The sequence below is a fragment of the Corythoichthys intestinalis genome, chromosome 4 (genome assembly GCF_030265065.1).
Source record: "Corythoichthys intestinalis isolate RoL2023-P3 chromosome 4, ASM3026506v1, whole genome shotgun sequence".
Classification (NCBI taxonomy): Eukaryota; Metazoa; Chordata; class Actinopteri; order Syngnathiformes; family Syngnathidae; genus Corythoichthys; species Corythoichthys intestinalis.
In genome coordinates, this window is record NC_080398.1 from 59,286,500 (window position 1) to 59,292,173 (window position 5,674).

Below are 5,674 nucleotides of genomic sequence, written 5' to 3' on the forward strand. Positions count from 1 at the left end.
TCGAAATCGATAAGAAACCTGGATTCGTCCAAAATAGCGTCCCGAGGCCTCCATTTCAATGGGCCAAACACCGGAGGAACAGTCGACGCCCACGTCAATTGCGTCAGAAGCTACAATGTAGCTTATTGGTCAAACTAACGTCACCCCCTCACGATTTTACAAAATAAAAGCAGGCACATTATGTTAAATAGGAAAAGGGTGATTTTACACACCAAAAAAAGGTCCACGACACATATTTAGATGATATATATGTATTTATTCTATTAAGAATGTTGCCAAGCTTGAATGATGCTTTATACAAGTAAAAATATATCGCTTCCGCCGTAAATACTTTTATTTTGAAAAGGACCAGTACAGCTTCCTACTATAAAATGCCTCGTATACTATCTACTGAAATGCCGTGCACTGTCATTTGTGAGATGCTCTTCTACACACAAGTGAGATTCTGTGCAGTCTCATTACTGAGAGCCTCTTATACACACAAGTGAATAACCTCTCACGCATAAGACTGAAAAATATCTCACATTCCTTGGTCAAACGTTCGTATAAATGCATGTGAAAACATCTGTACAGATACGTATGACTTAAAAAGCTATCAGACATAAGTCTCGGTAATTATAAGTATGGGGGTAATTATAAGTATCCACATTGATGCATGCCATTGAATTATAATAAATTGAATGGTTGAATAATCAAGAAAGCAAGATATTTTCATTAGCACATATATTTTAAGCTTGATAAAGATAGATCTAAATAAAGTTTAAGATTTTTTTAGCATTATTGAATAAATTATATTGTGTGTTTTAAACGTGGCATTAAAAAACAACAACAATAATATTACATTTTATTTTTAGGTGTCTTTCAGGACACTCAAGATTGCTGTACAAGGTAAAAGGTAAAAAATAAGTTAAAATACACACATACAGATAAAACCCACAACAATGTTAAATTAAAAAGAATAATGGAATTATGAGGAAGAAAGCCTGTCTGAATAAATATGTTTCAAGATGTTACTTGGCTGAGATTGTAAGGAAGTCCAAAGTATTGTGCGGCCTCATCAACATCAAATTATAATCGATATAAGGGTCAGCAGGGATGAAATCGAACTACATATTCACACACATTCAGTACTAGCCTACATTCTATAATGAAGTGGAACACTGATAAAGGTATAGTTTATGGTTTTTATTTAAAACTGTATTTTTGATGACTGCTGTTAGTTAAAACGTCCACTAGATGGCATTATATGATCTTGCATTGCACTAAAACCAGGTATATGAGCGTTGCATTTTGGGAAATGAAGATGCTATGAACGCTAATGGAGAAAACGCTAACGCTAGCGCGACCTCTTTCAAACCAAAGAAAAACTGGTAATGGTTTCGAAAAAACGTATTTCAATTTCATGTACGCGAAACCATAAAAGGTTGATTTTGTTGCAGACGAGTTCCAGACTGCTCTAATCAGCGAATTACATCTGAGTTCTGTGTGATACAAGTGTCTGGTGAGTTGCTATGCTTTATGCTACTATGCAAGAGGATATGTCATAGACACGTTTTCCTGTAGAGTTGAGTTACAAGATATTGTGTCTTTTCTTTGTCTAAAAAACAATTGGAGGAAATTGGAAATATAGTAAGATGTTATTTTTTCAAATACAAATAAGTTAATGTTGTATGTTGATGCATTTTTGGAAAGTATTATCGATAGGTGGGCTAGTATCAGTCACTGTACAATTCATGAACAAATAGTTAAATGTGGGAAACGACCAATTTTGACCAGTATTGTAGGTTATACTTGCCATGCTGTACATTCTATGGTTGGTTGAAAATTAAGTTCTTGATATGCAGATTGTTTGTTTTTAATTGCTGGATCTACATCTGACAGACAGAATTGATGTCAAGGAGGATTCGGCCTGATTCAATGAGGGATTGAGGACCAATTTTTTTCAACTTCAGCCAACTGTTGGAGCATCACCCAAAGCAGATAAGGTCACCTTCACTACAAAATTCTTCACACAATATACAGTCACACTATCCCGATAGTACACACATACACTGAATAGTACAACAGACATTGAGGCACAGCAGCAAAAGACTTTGAAGGGACTGTTCAAATTCAATATTTTTTATTTAGATAGTTTGTGTATATTTTGGGGATTATATGATTTTGTGAGTTCTGTAGTACTTTGAATAAATGTTGTTGTTGTATTTTCTTACTAGCTGCCCTTGCTCCTTGAGTTGAACCTGTGTATATTACTATTCCATACTTAGTAACATCAAAACAAAATTCTTGTTCACATAAGCAAAAGAAATTACTAGTGGGATGAGCAAATTATTGCTTGGATAAAATATTCTATCACATGCATTAATAACGATAGCAATTTATCTGAAAACTACCAGACTTGCTTTTTTTTTTTTTATTACATTGTAACAAAGCTATCTGTGACAAGTCTCTGTCTTTGGTTTTAAAAAATTAAACGTTAAAAATATCCTTTCCAACCCTTAAAAAAAAAAAAAAAAAAAAAATCATGTTATGTCTTTACAAGTTTTTGTTTTTTTCACCAACATATCAATACCTCTGGGGTTCTAAGTGGCCTTACCTTTTTGAAAATGTTTCTGAATATTCATAGGAAATGTATTATCTTTTAAAAAGTGTGCAGCAATGTATAACACCAAATCTTTCCAATCATTTTTTTCCTGGATAAAACTGTTAAATGAATCTAGAAATAATAGTGTGTATTTCTCTATCATTTTTTATACCGAAATGTAATTTTTGGAAAATTCTATTATTTTTAGCATTACTTTCGGGAAAAAAAAAAAGACTTGTGTAGTTGTGTGAGGTTCTCAGTTATGAGTGTGCACAGTATTTTAGTAGACAGTGTAAAAGGGCTGCATATTACGATTCATTATTGGGCCTTTTCCAAATAATACGTTAGTGCGACAGAAGGGATATATACAGTGGGGAGAACAAGTATTTGATACACTGCCAATGGGTTTTCCCATTGGCAGTGTAGTTACTTGTATGAAGGATCAGTCAAGTTTGGCAATATTCTTAAAAGTATAAATACATATATAATATAAATATGGGTCATGGACCTGTTTATTTTTGTATAATCACCTTTTTTCCTCTTTAACCTAATTTGCCTGCTTTTATTTTCTAAGGTCGTGGAGGAAAAGACGTTAGTTTGACCAATAAGCTACATTGTAGCTTATGACACAATTGAAGTGGGCGTCAACTGTTCCTCCGGCTTTTGGCACATTTAAATGGAGGCCAGTATCCGGACGAGTCCAGGTTACCTGCTGATATCGACAAAGAGAAGCACAGGATAAATTGCCACTCAGTGACGGTATGAATGTGGGTGCCAATGGTCGTCTGTCTCTTTGTGTACCCTGTGATTAATCATTTCAGCGTGCTGCCCGTCTTCCATTGCAAGTATTGGTGGCTCGGTGGTAGAGTTTTCGCACGCTGCGCGGGAACCCCGAGACTGATGCCCGGGCACGCCGATGCATCTTGGGGTAGCCTTTGCAGCTAGCCTCGCATCGGGGCAACAGTTCCGCTACGACAACGCGAGCAGACCAGGATATACGGTGTTGGAAATGTCCCACACTACAACAAATCATTATTTTATCCACACTGGTTTGAGTGCAATATTGTTGTGGTTGGTTCGTTGTTTAAAATGTGTAAAAGAAATAATGTTTGTTTTGCATGTGGGATGAGAATTCAGTAAAACGGCATGTGAGGGACTAACTTGTCCCCCCCCTCCACAGTACTTAAGTTACTGAATATGTATATAAAAATGGATCTTAAGCTACTATACCGAGTGTGGTTTGATTGTCAATATCAGTTTGCATATGACTGATGAAAAAGGTAAAATTTCACATTTGAAGAAGTCCATTGGAACTGTTTTGAAATAATAAAAAAAAACCATCCCACCTTGTTTCCAATTGCCAAATATATATGCCTTGTAGACTGAAGTGCAAATTGTGTTTATTCACAGATGCAAGACAGTGTTAAAGTATAAGAATACAATGTCGCAGTAAGGTTTATTGACCACATATTATATGTACATAATATAATTATATATAAGGAATGTTTGTATATATAATTTATGTTTGTACATATGATGTATGTGTGTATGTGCAGGGTGATTCAAAAACAATGTGCCAAAATCACACATTTATTCCTTTCAAAATCATTGACATAGACTGAAATGATTAATTAAATTGTTAATTTGATAAGAAAGTCTCTTTATCAAGTAAGTTAACAAATTTAGTCATATCAGCTTGATTGTCCGTGATGCTGCTGGTGGTCACATTGAGCACTTGTAAAGCATGAAATAAAAACAAAAATATACAATACTTGTGTCAATGTAGTTATTGCCCCCCCAATTTACCACAATGGTTTTGGCCCATTCTTTTTTTCATCACCCTGTATAGTGTATGTGTGTATATATGTATGTGTATATATATACATTATTTCTATATATTTATGCAAATATTTTGCGGTACTTCGTGCTGATTGCAGCTATGCTCTGGACCCACGTTCCGTCGACATTCGCTGGAAGTGATGGTAAGTTAATGCAGCGCCAGCCGTACAACAACAGACGCCGAATCTCAATGACGCACCCTGAGCCACCCAGGTTTCATTTTTGCAATGTGTTGACAGTTAGAGCTGTTTCTGAATGGGAAACATTTAGGAGCATAAAAATACTGCCAGCTTTAACTTCACGGCTGGTAATGACAGTGTTAGACATCCGATCTTCCTTTCCATCCACTCCCAGTCAAAATGGATTCGACATGTAGTACAAACATGGCACCCAAAATATTGTTTCACATGTGTGCGTGCGCAAAAAGTATTCCACATGTATGCGCGTAAGTGTCTCACATGTATAAGCGCAAAGATTTCACATTCATGCACGTGAGTGTCTCACATGTAAGCGTGAAAAGATTTCATATATATGCGCGCGCGCTGGTCTCACATGTAAGCGTGAAAGGATTTCATATATATGCGCGCGCGCTGGTCTCACATGTAAGCGTGAAAGGATTTCATATGTATGCGCGCGCGCTGGTCTCACATGTAAGCGTGAAAGGATTTCATATATATGCGCGCGCGCTGGTCTCACATGTAAGCGTGAAAGGATTTCATATATATGCGCGCGCGCTGGTCTCACATGTAAGCGTGAAAGGATTTCATATATATGCGCGCGCGCTGGTCTCACATGTAAGCGTGAAAGGATTTCATATATATGCGCGCGCGCTGGTCTCACATGTAAGCGTGAAAGGATTTCATATATATGCGCGCGCGCTGGTCTCACATGTAAGCGTGAAAGGATTTCATATACATGCGCGCGCAGGTCTCACATGTAAGCGTGAAAGGATTTCATATATATGCGCGCGCGCTGGTCTCACATGTAAGCGTGAAAGGATTTCATATATATGCGCGCGCGCTGGTCTCACATGTAAGCGTGAAAGGATTTCATATACATGCGCGCGCAGGTCTCACATGTAAGCGTGAAAGGATTTCATATATATGCGCGCGCGCTGGTCTCACATGTAAGCGTGAAAGGATTTCATATACATGCGCGCGCGCGCTGGTCTCACATGTAAGCGTGAAAGGATTTCATATACATGCGCGCGCAGGTCTCACATGTAAGCGTGAAAGGATTTCATATATATGC

General features: G+C 37.2%; 1 long non-coding RNA gene across 2 annotated transcripts; it reads left to right on the forward strand.

The window, feature by feature from the left end:
• The first annotated feature begins 887 nt into the window (after window positions 1–887).
• LOC130914179 (uncharacterized) lies at window positions 888–3,910 on the forward strand. 2 transcript variants are annotated; one of them, XR_009062850.1, is made up of 5 exons: window positions 888–1,370; window positions 1,440–1,501; window positions 1,882–1,985; window positions 3,159–3,343; window positions 3,406–3,907. It is a non-coding gene; the product is annotated as an uncharacterized LOC130914179 (long non-coding RNA). The 2 variants fall into 2 exon arrangements; XR_009062849.1 differs by having other exon boundaries at window positions 3,159–3,910.
• The last annotated feature ends 1,764 nt before the right edge of the window (window positions 3,911–5,674 follow it).